The 16858-nt window shown below is 41.8% G+C and overlaps 1 protein-coding gene across 1 annotated transcript in view; it reads left to right on the top strand.

The window, feature by feature from the left end:
• The first annotated feature begins 2989 nt into the window (after positions 1-2989).
• si:ch211-45c16.2 (mitogen-activated protein kinase kinase kinase 13) overlaps positions 2990-16858 on the top strand; it is a 161908-nt gene continuing 148039 nt past the window's right edge. Inside the window, 1 exon segment of the mRNA XM_065019779.1 lies at positions 2990-3048. The gene's annotated coding sequence lies outside the window, so the exon portion shown is untranslated.

The raw sequence follows: 16858 nt of genomic DNA, 5'->3' as shown, positions 1-16858 counted from the left end.
TAACACCTAGAGAGTTCTCCATAGTCTGATGCTGTAACACCTAGATAGTTCTCCATAGTCTGATGCTGTAACACCTAGAGAGTTCTCCATAGTCTGAAGCTGTAACACCTAGAGAGTTCTCCATAGTCTGATGCTGTTACACCCAGAGAGTTCTCCATAGTCTGATGCTGTAACACCTAGAGAGTTCTCCATAGTCTGATGCTGTAACACCTAGAGAGTTCTCCATAGTCTGATGCTGTAACACCTAGAGAGTTCTCCATAGTCTTTGATGCTGTAACACCTAGATAGTTCTCCATAGTCTGATGCTGTAACACCTAGAGAGTTCTCCATAGTCTGATGCTGTAACACCTAGAGGGTTCTCCATAGTCTGATGCTGTAACACCTAGAGAGTTCTCCATAGTCTTTGATGCTGTAACACCTAGAGGGTTCTCCATAGTCTGATGCTGTAACACCTAGAGAGTTCTCCATTGTCTTTGATGCTGTAACACCTAGAGGGTTCTCCATAGTCTGATGCTGTAACACCTAGATAGTTCTCCATAGTCTGATGCTGTAACACCTAGAGAGTTCTCCATAGTCTGATGCTGTAACACCTAGAGGGTTCTCCATAGTCTGATGCTGTAACACCTAGAGAGTTCTCCATTGTCTTTTATGCTGTAACACCTAGATAGTTCTCCATAGTCTGATGCTGTAACACCTAGAGAGTTCTCCATAGTCTGATGCTGTAACACCTAGAGAGTTCTCCATAGTCTGATGCTGTAACACCTAGAGAGTTCTCCATAGTCTTTGATGCTGTAACGCCTAGAGAGTTCTCCATAGTCTGATGCTGTAACACCCAGAGAGTTCTCCATAGTCTGATGCTGTAACACCTAGAGAGTTCTCCATAGTCTTTGATGCTGTAACACCTAGAGAGTTCTCCATAGTCTGATGCTGTAACACCTAGAGAGTTCTCCATAGTCTTTGATGCTGTAACACCTAGAGAGTTATCCATAGTCTGATGCTGTAACACCTAGAGAGTTCTCCATAGTCTGATGCTGTAACACCCAGAGAGTTCTCCATTGTCTTTGATGCTGTAACACCTAGAGAGTTCTCCATAGTCTTTGATGCTGTAACACCTAGAGAGTTCTCCATAGTATTTGATGCTGTAACACCTAGAGAGTTCTCCATAGTCTTTGATGCTGTAACACCTAGAGAGTTCTCCATAGTCTGATGCTGTAACACTCAGAGAGTTCTCCATAGTCTGATGCTGTAACACCTAGAGAGTTCTCCATAGTCTTTGATGCTGTAACACCTAGAGAGTTCTCCATAGTCTGATGCTGTAACACCTAGAGAGTTCTCCATAGTCTGATGCTGTAACACCTAGAGAGTTCTCCATAGTCTTTGATGCTGTAACACCTAGAGAGTTCTCCATTGTCTTTGATGCTGTAACACCTAGAGAGTTCTCCATAGTCTTTGATGCTGTAACACCTAGAGAGTTCTCCATTGTCTTTGATGCTGTAACACCTAGAGAGTTCTCCATAGTCTGATGCTGTAACACCTAGAGAGTTCTCCATAGTCTTTGATGCTGTAACACCTAGAGAGTTCTCCATAGTCTGATGCTGTAACACCTAGAGAGTTCTCCATAGTCTTTGATGCTGTAACACCCAGAGAGTTCTCCATAGTCTTTGATGCTGTAACACCTAGAGAGTTCTCCATAGTCTTTGATGCTGTAACACCTAGAGAGTTCTCCATAGTCTTTGATGCTGTAACACCTAGAGAGTTCTCCATAGTCTTTGATGCTATTCCATCTGGAACTCTCATGTTATTTAGAGGTGTAGCCAGACGTCACCTTGTTGACCTTCCCTCCTTAATCCAGTTGACTCTCCAATAGGGAAAATATGTTTCTCTCCTTGCTCCCTCAGAACAACAGATCTTACATGTTTTATTTCAAAGGGAGATTGTATTCATTCCTTATGTCACAACTTACTGGAATACATTGGTCACTAATATCTGTTGGAAAAAAGTCTGGTTATTACCACACAAATACTTGCTTGTTAACAAGGTCCAAGAGGTCTCTTTCAGAATGATTCATAAGTATTAGGGGCGGCAGGGTAGCCTAGTGGTTGGAGCGTTGGACTAGTAACGGGTTGCAAGGTTGCGAGTTCAAACCCCCGAGCTGACAAGGTACAAATCTGTCATTCTACCCCTGAACAGGCAGTTAACCCACTGTTCCTAGGCCGTCATTGAAAATAATAATTTGTTCTTAACTGACTTGCCTAGTTAAATAAAGGTAAAATAAAAATTACCCTGCGAATCATTACCCTGCGAATCATTGTAACTCTGTGTCGTTGTATCTGTCGAACTGCTTTGCTTCATCTTGGCCAGGTCGCAATTGTAAATGAGAACTTGTTCTCAACTTGCCTACCTGGTGAAATTAATAAATAAAATAAAAATTACCTGAAGAAACTTAAAAAGACATTAACATTGATTGTACTTTTTGTGTTGACCATCCAGAAACAGTTTCACATTTATTTTGGCATTATCTACATGTTAAACAATTATGGAAAGATATTCACAGTTTTATCATTGTTAATATTCTTGATGACTTTTGTTTGTTATGGGAGAATGTGCTGCTCGGTTTCCTTAACCATACTAAAGATAAAGAAAAATAATTTTACCTGATAAATCTAATTGTGCTAATGGAAAAATACATTTTCATATATGTAAATACAAGACCATGCTGTACAAGACCACGAAGAAGGCTCACTGAACATTTCGAACAAAGCATAACAAACGGCCACCCGAAACGGTCTTGAGTGACAACAAACCTGCCCAATAAGCTTATTCGCTTGAAATACACCCACTTCTGTTGACACGGCCACTTCTGTTGACACGCCCACATTGAGACACTCCACGTCAGCAGTTACCGCCCACCCCGGAGAGGGGGTCTCTACGAGTCAGAAAACACGGATGTGACGTTCCAGCTCACCAGATTTGGATTAAACCATTGGATTACAGTAAATAGTCGGACGGAGCGAAGAACAGGAGGGCTGTCAGATCGAATTAAAAACGGTACGGTTCCTTGCAGTTTTTACAAAAATAATTGAATATGTGAATGTAGACGTATACCCTGTAAAGTTATGCATGTTGTTTGAGGCAACATTTTGTCCGGGTGTTATTAGTGGCAAGACGTGTCTTTCTTTCTGTGTAGTCTTATCTATCCGGTGCTGCTGACGCCTGGCATCAAACCGCAGGCGAGCTGTGAGTTATGGGAACAAAATAGACGAGATTTTATTTGAGCATTTTATTTGACATATTATTTCAGAAAATATAATGAATCGTTGATTTGCATTGTGTTACAACGTTGTTATTACGCATATACGCACTGGAGCTGTACTGTCCTGGCTTTGTTTTTACGTCCCACTCTGTAGACGCCGGTCAGTCATCCTCAGAGAGAGGGGTGGCTGCTATGCTGCTCAACGGCTTGTTATGTAACGAACTGGACATTACGATGCACGTTACTGGGAAAACATGTATTCTGTGTCCTATTCGTTATAGGTACACATCCACTGTACATTTGTTTTACTATATGGTCCCAGAACAGCAGTCTGAGTAGGCTATATATACTGTAGGTCATAGAACAGCAGTCTGAGTAGGCTATATATACTGTAGGTCATAGAACAGCAGTCCGAGTAGGCTATATATACTGTAGGTCCCAGAACAGCAGTCTGAGTAGGCTATATATACTGTAGGTCATAGAACAGCAGTCTGAGTAGGCTATATATACTATATGGTCCCAGAACAGCAGTCTGAGTAGGCTATATATACTGTAGGTCCCAGAACAGCAGTCTGAGTAGGCTATATATACTGTAGGTCATAGAACAGCAGTCTGAGTAGGCTATATATACTGTAGGTCATAGAACAGCAGTCTGAGTAGGCTATATATACTGTAGGTCATAGAACAGCAGTCCGAGTAGGCTATATATACTGTAGGTCCCAGAACAGCAGTCTGAGTAGGCTATATATACTGTAGGTCATAGAACAGCAGTCTGAGTAGGCTATATATACTATATGGTCCCAGAACAGCAGTCTGAGTAGGCTATATATACTGTAGGTCCCAGAACAGCAGTCTGAGTAGGCTATATATACTGTAGGTCATAGAACAGCAGTCTGAGTAGGCTATATATACTGTAGGTCATAGAACAGCAGTCTGAGTAGGCTATATATACTGTAGGTCATAGAACAGCAGTCCGAGTAGGCTATATATACTGTAGGTCCCAGAACAGCAGTCTGAGTAGGCTATATATACTGTAGGTCATAGAACAGCAGTCTGAGTAGGCTATATATACTATATGGTCCCAGAACAGCAGTCTGAGTAGGCTATATATACTGTAGGTCATAGAACAGCGGTCTGAGTAGGCTATATATACTGTAGGTCATAGAACAGCAGTCTGAGTAGGCTATACATACTGTAGGTCATAGAACAGCAGTCTGAGTAGGCTATATATACTGTAGGTCCCAGAACAGCAGTCTGAGTAGGCTATATATACTGTAGGTCATAGAACAGAAGTCTGAGTAGGCTATATATACTGTAGGTCCCAGAACAGCAGTCTGAGTAGGCTATATATACTGTAGGTCCCAGAACAGCAGTCTGAGTAGGCTATATATACTGTAGGTCATAGAACAGCAGTCTGAGTAGGCTATATATACTGTAGGTCCCAGAACAGCAGTCTGAGTAGGCTATATATACTGTAGGTCATAGAACAGCAGTCTGAGTAGGCTATATATACTGTAGGTCATAGAACAGCAGTCTGAGTAGGCTATATATACTGTAGGTCCCAGAACAGCAGTCTGAGTAGGCTATATATACTGTAGGTCATAGAACAGCAGTCTGAGTAGGCTATATATACTGTAGGTCATAGAACAGCAGTCTGAGTAGGCTATATATACTGTAGGTCATAGAACAGCAGTCTGAGTAGGCTATATATACTGTAGGTCCCAGAACAGCAGTCTGAGTAGGCTATATATACTGTAGGTCATAGAACAGCAGTCTGAGTAGGCTATATATACTGTAGGTCATAGAACAGCAGTCTGAGTAGGCTATATATACTGTAGGTCCCAGAACAGCAGTCTGAGTAGGCTATATATACTGTAGGTCATAGAACAGCAGTCTGAGTAGGCTATATATACTGTAGGTCCCAGAACAGCAGTCTGAGTAGGCTATATATACTGTAGGTCATAGAACAGCAGTCTGAGTAGGCTATATATACTGTAGGTCATAGAACAGCGGTCTGAGTAGGCTATATATACTGTAGGTCATAGAACAGCAGTCTGAGTAGGCTATACATACTGTAGGTCATAGAACAGCAGTCTGGGTAGGCTATATATACTGTAGGTCCCAGAACAGCAGTCTGAGTAGGCTATATATACTGTTGGTCATAGAACAGCAGTCTGAGTAGGCTATATATACTGTAGGTCCCAGAACAGCAGTCTGAGTAGGCTATATATACTGTAGGTCCCAGAACAGCAGTCTGAGTAGGCTATATATACTGTAGGTCATAGAACAGCAGTCTGAGTAGGCTATATATACTGTAGGTCATAGAACAGCAGTCTGAGTAGGCTATATATACTGTTGGTCCCAGAACAGCAGTCTGAGTAGGCTATATATACTGTAGGTCATAGAACAGCAGTCTGAGTAGGCTATATATACTGTAGGTCATAGAACAGCAGTCTGAGTAGGCTATATATACTGTAGGTCATAGAACAGCAGTCTGAGTAGGCTATATATACTGTAGGTCCCAGAACAGCAGTCTGAGTAGGCTATATATACTGTAGGTCATAGAACAGCAGTCTGAGTAGGCTATATATACTGTAGGTCATAGAACAGCAGTCTGAGTAGGCTATATATACTGTAGGTCCCAGAACAGCAGTCTGAGTAGGCTATATATACTGTAGGTCATAGAACAGCAGTCTGAGTAGGCTATATATACTGTAGGTCATAGAACAGCGGTCTGAGTAGGCTATATATACTGTAGGTCATAGAACAGCAGTCTGAGTAGGCTATACATACTGTAGGTCATAGAACAGCAGTCTGAGTAGGCTATATATACTGTAGGTCCCAGAACAGCAGTCTGAGTAGGCTATATATACTGTAGGTCATAGAACAGCAGTCTGAGTAGGCTATATATACTGTAGGTCCCAGAACAGCAGTCTGAGTAGGCTATATATACTGTAGGTCCCAGAACAGCAGTCTGAGTAGGCTATATATACTGTAGGTCATAGAACAGCAGTCTGAGTAGGCTATATATACTGTAGGTCATAGAACAGCGGTCTGAGTAGGCTATATATACTGTAGGTCATAGAACAGCAGTCTGAGTAGGCTATACATACTGTAGGTCATAGAACAGCAGTCTGAGTAGGCTATATATACTGTAGGTCCCAGAACAGCAGTCTGAGTAGGCTATATATACTGTAGGTCATAGAACAGCAGTCTGAGTAGGCTATATATACTGTAGGTCCCAGAACAGCAGTCTGAGTAGGCTATATATACTGTAGGTCCCAGAACAGCAGTCTGAGTAGGCTATATATACTGTAGGTCATAGAACAGCAGTCTGAGTAGGCTATATATACTGTAGGTCATAGAACAGCAGTCTGAGTAGGCTATATATACTGTAGGTCATAGAACAGCAGTCTGAGTAGGCTATATATACTGTAGGTCATAGAACAGCAGTCTGAGTAGGCTATATATACTGTAGGTCATAGAACAGCAGTCTGAGTAGGCTATATATACTGTCGGTCATAGAACAGCAGTCTGAGTAGGCTATATATACTGTAGGTCATAGAACAGTAGTCTGAGTAGGCTATATATACTGTAGGTCATAGAACAGCAGTCTGAGTAGGCTATATATACTGTAGGTCATAGAACAGCAGTCTGAGTAGGCTATATATACTGTAGGTCATAGAACAGCAGTCTGAGTAGGCTATATATACTGTAGGTCATAGAACAGCAGTCTGAGTAGGCTATATATACTGTAGGTCATAGAACAGTAGTCTGAGTAGGCTATATATACTGTAGGTCATAGAACAGCAGTCTGAGTAGGCTATATATACTGTAGGTCATAGAACAGCAGTCTGAGTAGGCTATATATACTGTAGGTCATAGAACAGCAGTCTGAGTAGGCTATATATACTATATGGTCCCAGAACAGCAGTCTGAGTAGGCTATATATACTGTAGGTCATAGAACAGCAGTCTGAGTAGGCTATATATACTGTAGGTCATAGAACAGCAGTCTGAGTAGGCTATATATACTATATGGTCCCAGAACAGCAGTCTGAGTAGGCTATATATACTGTAGGTCATAGAACAGCAGTCTGAGTAGGCTATATATACTGTAGGTCATAGAACAGCAGTCTGAGTAGGCTATATATACTGTAGGTCATAGAACAGCAGTCTGAGTAGGCTATATATACTGTAGGTCATAGAACAGCAGTCTGAGTAGGCTATATATACTGTAGGTCATAGAACAGTAGTCTGAGTAGGCTATATATACTGTAGGTCATAGAACAGCAGTCTGAGTAGGCTATATATACTGTAGGTCATAGAACAGCAGTCTGAGTAGGCTATATATACTATATGGTCCCAGAACAGCAGTCTGAGTAGGCTATATATACTGTAGGTCATAGAACAGCAGTCTGAGTAGGCTATATATACTGTAGGTCATAGAACAGCAGTCTGAGTAGGCTATATATACTATATGGTCCCAGAACAGCAGTCTGAGTAGGCTATATATACTGTCGGTCATAGAACAGCAGTCTGAGTAGGCTATATATACTGTAGGTCATAGAACAGCAGTCTGAGTAGGCTATATATACTGTAGGTCCCAGAACAGCAGTCTGAGTAGGCTATATATACTGTAGGTCATAGAACAGCAGTCTGAGTAGGCTATATATACTGTAGGTCCCAGAACAGCAGTCTGAGTAGGCTATATATACTGTAGGTCATAGAACAGCAGTCTGAGTAGGCTATATATACTGTAGGTCATAGAACAGCAGTCTGAGTAGGCTATATATACTGTAGGTCATAGAACAGCAGTCTGAGTAGGCTATATATACTGTATGTCATAGAACAGCAGTCTGAGTAGGCTATATATACTGTAGGTCATAGAACAGCAGTCTGAGTAGGCTATATATACTGTAGGTCCCAGAACAGCAGTCTGAGTAGGCTATATATACTGTAGGTCATAGAACAGCAGTCTGAGTAGGCTATATATACTATATGGTCCCAGAACAGCAGTCTGAGTAGGCTATATATACTGTAGGTCATAGAACAGCAGTCTGAGTAGGCTATATATACTGTAGGTCATAGAACAGCAGTCTGAGTAGGCTATATATACTGTAGGTCCCAGAACAGCAGTCTGAGTAGGCTATATATACTGTAGGTCCCAGAACAGCAGTCTGAGTAGGCTATATATACTGTAGGTCACAGAACAGTAGTCTAAGTATAGAAAGTATGAATATGGACAAATTCATATTATATATTATGTGATAAATCATTTTGTTTTGAAATGTAGCCTAATAGATAATAATTAGAGGATAACAATGTGAGAGGTCAACGGTGAACAGCACGGCTGTACTGTATGTATGAATGAATGGGTTTTATGACAAGTTCTATTGATGCTTTATGGGCAGAACTTTGCAGAACTTCGATAGGGAACATATTGTTGTAGAAATAATTAGTTTTCTTTTAATCAGAACTCTGTTCTGCTTTATTTCAGTTGTACAATTATTGTTGTATTTTACCTCCAGTTCATATACAGTATTCTCTCTCATGTCCTTTTATGTGCTGTACATGTCTGAGGAAGAATCCTGTAGTTTTATGAGAAGGCAGACAACCTGTCTTGGCTCAAGGAGAGGAACTATGGTGATTACAGTTCCGATGCCTGAGTGCTGAATGGCTGAGTGCAGGATGCCTGGGTGTAAGATGCCTGGGTGCTGAATGCTTGAGTGCTGAATGCCTGAGTGCAGGATGCCTGAGTGCAGGATTGCCTGAGTGCTGAATGCCTGGGTGCAGGATGCCTGAGTGGAGGATGCCTGAGTGCAGGATTGCCTGAGTGCTGAATGCCTGGGTGCAGGATGCCTGAGTGCAGGATTGCCTGAGTGCTGAATGCCTGAGTGCAGGATGCCTGAGTGCAGGATTGCCTGAGTGCAGGATGCCTGAGTGCAGGATGCCTGAGTGCTGAATGCCTGAGTGCAGGATGCCTGGGTGTAAGATGCCTGGGTGCTGAATGCCTGAGTGCTGAATGCCTGAGTGGAGGATGCCTGAGTGCAGGATTGCCTGAGTGCTGAATGCCTGGGTGCAGGATGCCTGAGTGCAGGATTGCCTGAGTGCTGAATGCCTGAGTGCAGGATGCCTGAGTGCAGGATTGCCTGAGTGCTGAATGCCTGAGTGCAGGATGCCTGAGTGCTGAATGCCTGAGTGCAGGATGCCTGAGTGCTGAATGCCTGAGTGCAGGATGCCTGAGTGCAGGATGCCTGAGTGCTGAATGCCTGAGTGGAGGATGCCTGAGTGCTGAATGCCTGAGTGCAGGATGCCTGAGTGCAGGATGCCTGAGTGCAGGATTGCCTGAGTGCTGAATGCCTGAGTGCAGGATTGCCTGAGTGCTGAATGCCTGAGTGCAGGATGCCTGGGTGCAAGATGCCTGGGTGCAAGATGCCTGGGTGCAGGGTGCCTGGGTGCAGGATGCCTGGGTGCAGGATGCCTGAGTGTAGGATGCCTGGGTGCTGTCTTGCTGTTGTTGTGAGGGTAGCGTTGTATTTCCTAATTCTGCTGAGTGAGAATGTGGAGTAAATGTCTTCATGTGACAGAGATCTGTCTGGTTTCAGTTTGGTGAACATCGAGCCCAGGGTGCAGTTACAGGTCACAGAACAATCAGCCTAATGTAGGATGGAAGACACACACGCTCACACACTGACACACACTGACACTGTGGTGAAGACAGAACCTATCAGGGGAGGGGGGGTGTTGTCTGTGTTTACCTATGGCATGGGGATACTCAACACTGGTGAAGACTGAACCTATCAGGGGGGTATTGTCTGTGTTTACCTATGGCAGGAGGATACTCAACACTGGTGAAGACTGAACCTATCAGGGGGGTGTTGTCTGTGTTTACCTATGGCAGGAGGATACTCAACACTGGTGAAGACTGAACCTATCGGGGGGGGGGGGGGGGGAGTATTGTCTGTACTTACAAAACACTTGACTGGCTTCAAACGTGACGATCAGAGCAAATCAAATGAAATTGTATTTGTCACAAGCTTGGTAAACAACAGGTGTAGACTAACAGTGAAATGCTTAGTTACGGGCTCTTCCTGACAATGCAGAGACAAATAATAGAGAAATAATATAAAAGTAAGACAGGTAATAATAAATGTAATAATAATTGGTTATATACATTATATACGGGGCATTTGGAAAGTATTCAGACCACTGGACTTCACACAACAATTATCAATGGAAATCAAATTTATCAACCCGTGGAGGTCTGGATTTGGATTCACACTCAAAATTAAAGTGGAAAACCACACTACAGGCTGATCCAACTTTGATGTAATGTCCTTAAAACAAGTCAAAATGAAGCTCAGTAGTGTGTGTGGCCTCCACATGCCTGTTTGACCTCCCTACAACTCCTGGGCATGCTCCTGATGAGGTGGCGGATGGTCTCCTGAGGGATCTCCTCCCAGACCTGGACTAAAGCATCCGCCAACTCCTGGACAGTCTGTGGTGCAATGTGGCGTTGGTGGATGGAGCGAGACATGATGTCCCAGATGTGCTCAATTGGATTCAGGTCTGGGGAACGGGCGGGCCAGTCCATAGCATCAATGTCTTCCTCTTGCAGGAACTGCTAACACACTCCAGCCACAGGAGGTCTAGCATGGTCTTGCATTAGGAGGAACCCAGGGCCAACCGCACCAGCATATGGTCTCACAAGGGGTCTGAGGATCTCATCTCGGTACCTAATGGCAGTCAGGCTACCTCTGGCGAGCCCAAAGAAATGCCACCCCACATCATGACTGACCCATCGCCAAACCGGTCATGCTGGAGGATGTTGCAGGCAGCAGACGTTCTCCACGGCGTCTCCAGACTGTCATGTCTGTCACATGTGCTCAGTGTGAACCTGCTTTAATCTGTGAAGACCACAGGGCGCCAGCGGCGAATTTGCCTATCTTAGTGTTCTCTGGCAAATGCCAAACGTCCTGCATGGTGTTGGGCTGTAAGCACAACCCCCACCTGTGGACGTCGGGCCCTCATACCACCCTCATGGAGTCTGTTTCTGACCGTTTGAGCTGCCACATGCACATTTGTGGCCTACTGGAGGTCATTTTGCAGGGCTCTGGCAGTGCTCCTCCTGCTCCTCCTTGCACAAAGGCGGAGGTAGCGGTCCTGCTGCTGGGTTGTTGCCCTCCTACGGCCTCCTCCACGTCTCCTGATGTACTGGCCTGTCTCCTGGTAGCGCCTCCATGCTCTGGGCACTACGCTGACAGACACAGCAAACCTTCTTGCCACAGCTCGCATTGATGTGCCATCCTGGATGTGCTGCACTACCTGAGCCACTTGTGTGGGTTGTAGACTCCGTCTCATGCTACCACTAGAGTGAAAGCACCGCCAGGATTCAAAAGTGACCAAAACATCAGCCAGGAAGCATAGGAACTGAGAAGTGGTCTGTGGTTATCACCTGCAGAACCACTCCTTTATTGGGGGGGTCTTGCTAATTGCCTATAATTTCCACCTGTTGTCTATTCCATTTGCACAACAGCACGTGGAATGTATTGTCAATCAGTGTTGCTTCCTAAGTGGACAGTTTGATTTCACAGAAGTGTGATTGACTTGGAGTTACATTGTGTTGTTTAAGTGTTCCCTTTATTTTTTTGAGCTGTGTACATCCAATATCTCCTAATGACAAAGGAAAACTTTTTTTTTGTTGCAATTTATAAAATAAAAAAATCTGAAATATCATATTTACATTAGCATTCAGAACCTTTACTCAGTACTTTGTTGAAGCACCTTCGGCTACAAGCTTGGCACATCTGTATTTGGGGAGTTTCTCCCATTCTTCTCTGCAGATCCTCTCATGCTCTGTCAGGTTGGATGGGGAGCGTTGCTGCACAGTTATTTTCAGGTCTCTCCAGAGATGTTCGATCGGGTTCAAGTCCGGGCTCTGGCTGGGCCACTCAAGGACATTCAGAGACTTGTCCCGAAGCCACTCCTGCGTTGTCTTGGCTATGTGCTTAGGGTTGTTGTCCTGTTGGAAGGTGAACCTTCACCCCAGTCTGAGGTCCTGAGCGCTCGGGAACAGGTTTTCATCAAGGATCTCTCTGTACTTTGCTCCATTCATCACCTCGATCCTGACTAGTCTCCTAGTCCCTGCTGTGGAAAAACATCACCACAACATGATGCTGCCTCCACCATGCTTCACCGTAGGGATGGTGCCAGGTTTCCTCCAGACGTGATGCTGCCTCCACCATGCTTCACCGTAGGGATGGTGCCAGGTTTCCTCCAGACGTGATGCTGCCTCCACCATGCTTCACCGTAGGGATGGTGCCAGGTTTCCTCCAGACGTGATGCTGCCTCCACCATGCTTCACCGTAGGGATGGTGCCAGGTTTCCTCCAGACGTGATGCTGCCTCCACCATGCTTCACCGTAGGGATGGTGCCAGGTTTCCTCCAGACGTGACGCTGGAAAGAGTTCAATCTTGGTTTCATCAGACTGAAGAATCTTGTTTCTCATGGTCTGAGAGTCCTTTAGGTGCCTTTTGGAAAACTCCAAGCGGGCTGTCATGTGCCTTTTACGGAGGAGTGTCTTCCGTCTGGCCACTAACATAACAACCTGATTGGTGGAGTGTTGCAGAGAAGGTTCTCCCATCTCCACAGAGGAACTCCGAAGCCCTGTCAGAGTGGTTCCAAACTTCTTCCATTTAAGAATGATGGAGGCCACTGTGTTCTTGGGGACCTACAATGCTGCAGAACTTTTTTGGTACCCTTCTCCAGATCTGTGCCTCGACACAATCCTGTCTCTGAGCTCTACGGACAATTCCTTTGGCCTAATGGCTTGGTTTCTGCTCTGACATGCACTGTCAACTGTGGGACCTTATATAGACAGGTGTGTGCCTTTCCAAATCACGTCCAATCAATTGAATTTACCACAGGTGGACTCCAGTCAAGTTGTAGAAACATCTCAAGGATAATCAATGGAAACAGGATGCACATGAGCTCAATTTTGAGTCTCATAGCAAAGGGTATGAATACTTATGTAAATAAGATGTTGAATTTTAAGCAAAATTATATTTGAGAGAAAAAACAGAAAAAAACATTCGTATTGTCATTATGGGGTATTGTGATGTCATTATGGGGTATTGTGATGTCATTATGGGGTATTGTGATGTCATTATGGGGTATTGTGATGTCATTATGGGGTATTGTGATGTCATTATGGGGTATTGTGATGTCATTATGGGGTATTGTGATGTCATTATGGGGTATTGTGATGTCATTATGGGGTATTGTGATGTCATTATGGGGTATTGTGATGTCATTATGGGGTATTGTGATGTCATTATGGGGTATTGTGATGTCATTATGGGGTATTGTGATGTCATTATGGGGTATTGTGTAGATTGATGAGGATTTTTATTTATTTAATCAATTTTAGAATAAAGCTGTAACTTAAAAACATGTAGAAAAAGTCAAGGGGTCAGAATACTTTCCGAATGCACTGTTTACACGGGGTACCAATACCAAGTCGATTTACACGGGTACAAAGTAGTTGATGTAGATACTGTACATTTAACTAGCAATAAAGTGGCAGATAAACAGTAACAGCAGCATATGTGATGAGTCCAAAAAGTTAGTGCAGAAAGGCTCAGTGCAGATAGTAGCAACTATTTAACTATCTGTGACTGCTCGAGGTAGCTTAGTTAGTCCTATTACAACAACACTATTTCAGGTTATTATAGGTAACATAGTTAGTCCTATTACAACAACACTACAACAGGTAGATAGGTAACATAGTTAGTCCTATTACAACAACACTATGACAGGTTATTATAGGTAAGATAGTTAGTCCTATTACAACAACACTATGACAGGTTATTATAGGTAACATAGTTAGTCCTATTACAACAACACTATGACAGGTTATTATAGGTAACATAGTTAGTCCTATTACAACAACACTATGACAGGTTATTATAGGTAAGATAGTTAGTCCTATTACAACAACACTATGACAGGTTATTATAGGTAACATAGTTAGTCCTATTACAACAACACTATGACAGGTTATTATAGGTAAGATAGTTAGTCCTATTACAACAACACTATGACAGGTTATTATAGGTAACATAGTCCTATTACAACAACACTATGACAGGTTATTATAGGTAGCTTAGTTAGTCCTATTACAACAACACTATGACAGGTTATTATAGGTAACATAGTCCTATTACAACAACACTATGACAGGTTATTATAGGTAGCTTAGTTAGTCCTATTACAACAACACTATGACAGGTTATTATAGGTAACATAGTCCTATTACAACAACACTATGACAGGTTATTATAGGTAGCTTAGTTAGTCCTATTACAACAACACTATGACAGGTTATTATAGGTAACATAGTCCTATTACAACAACACTATGACAGGTTATTATAGGTAGCTTAGTTAGTCCTATTACAACAACACTATGACAGGTTATTATAGGTAACATAGTCCTATTACAACAACACTATGACAGGTTACTATAGGTAACGTAGTTAGTCCTATTACAACAACACTATGACAGGTTATTATAGGTAGCTTAGTTAGTCCTATTACAACAACACTATGACAGGTTATTATAGGTAAGATAGTTAGTCCTATTACAACAACACTATGACAGGTTATTATAGGTAACATAGTTAGTCCTATTACAACAACACTATGACAGGTTATTATAGGTAACATAGTCCTATTACAACAACACTATGACAGGTTATTATAGGTAACATAGTTAGTCCTATTACAACAACACTATGACAGGTTATTATAGGTAACATAGTCCTATTACAACAACACTATGACAGGTTATTATAGGTAACATAGTTAGTCCTATTACAACAACACTATGACAGGTTATTATAGGTAACATAGTTAGTCCTATTACAACAACACTATGACAGGTTATTATAGGTAAGATAGTTAGTCCTATTACAACAACACTATGACAGGTTATTATAGGTAACATAGTCCTATTACAACAACACTATGACAGGTTATTATAGGTAGCTTAGTCCTATTACAACAACACTATGACAGGTTATTATAGGTAACATAGTCCTATTACAACAACACTATGACAGGTTATTATAGGTAGCTTAGTCCTATTACAACAACACTATGACAGGTTATTATAGGTAAGATAGTTAGTCCTATTACAACAACACTATGACAGGTTATTATAGGTAACATAGTCCTATTACAACAACACTATGACAGGTTATTATAGGTAACATAGTCCTATTACAACAACACTATGACAGGTTATTATAGGTAAGATAGTTAGTCCTATTACAACAACACTATGACAGGTTATTATAGGTAACATAGTCCTATTACAACAACACTATGACAGGTTATTATAGGTAGCTTAGTTAGTCCTATTACAACAACACTATGACAGGTTATTATAGGTAACATAGTCCTATTACAACAACACTATGACAGGTTATTATAGGTAGCTTAGTTAGTCCTATTACAACAACACTATGACAGGTTATTATAGGTAACATAGTCCTATTACAACAACACTATGACAGGTTACTATAGGTAGCTTAGTTAGTCCTATTACAACAACACTATGACAGGTTATTATAGGTAAGATAGTTAGTCCTATTACAACAACACTATGACAGGTTATTATAGGTAACATAGTTAGTCCTATTACAACAACACTATGACAGGTTATTATAGGTAGCTTAGTTAGTCCTATTACAACAACACTATGACAGGTTATTATAGGTAACATAGTCCTATTACAACAACACTATGACAGGTTATTATAGGTAAGATAGTTAGTCCTATTACAACAACACTATGACAGGTTATTATAGGTAACATAGTTAGTCCTATTACAACAACACTATGACAGGTTATTATAGGTAAGATAGTTAGTCCTATTACAACAACACTATGACAGGTTATTATAGGTAGCTTAGTTAGTCCTATTACAACAACACTATGACAGGTTATTATAGGTAGCTTAGTCCTATTACAACAACACTATGACAGGTTATTATAGGTAACATAGTCCTATTACAACAACACTATGACAGGTTATTATAGGTAAGATAGTTAGTCCTATTACAACAACACTATGACAGGTTATTATAGGTAACATAGTTAGTCCTATTACAACAACACTATGACAGGTTATTATAGGTAACATAGTTAGTCCTATTACAACAACACTATGACAGGTTATTATAGGTAACATAGTCCTATTACAACAACACTATGACAGGTTATTATAGGTAGCTTAGTCCTATTACAACAACACTATGACAGGTTATTATAGGTAACATAGTTAGTCCTATTACAACAACACTATGACAGGTTATTATAGGTAACATAGTTAGTCCTATTACAACAACACTATGACAGGTTATTTTATAGGTAACATAGTTAGTCCTATTACAACAACACTACAACAGGTAGATAGGTAACATAGTTAGTCCTATTACAACAACACTATGACAGGTTATTTTATAGGTAACATAGTTAGTCCTATTACAACAACACTACAACAGGTAGATAGGTAACATAGTTAGTCCTGTTGATCAGTC

This window comes from Oncorhynchus nerka, linkage group LG1, assembly GCF_034236695.1.
Source record: "Oncorhynchus nerka isolate Pitt River linkage group LG1, Oner_Uvic_2.0, whole genome shotgun sequence".
Classification (NCBI taxonomy): Eukaryota; Metazoa; Chordata; class Actinopteri; order Salmoniformes; family Salmonidae; genus Oncorhynchus; species Oncorhynchus nerka.
The sequence above is the reverse complement of the archived record's forward strand: the minus strand, read 5'-3'. Positions and strand labels throughout refer to the sequence as shown.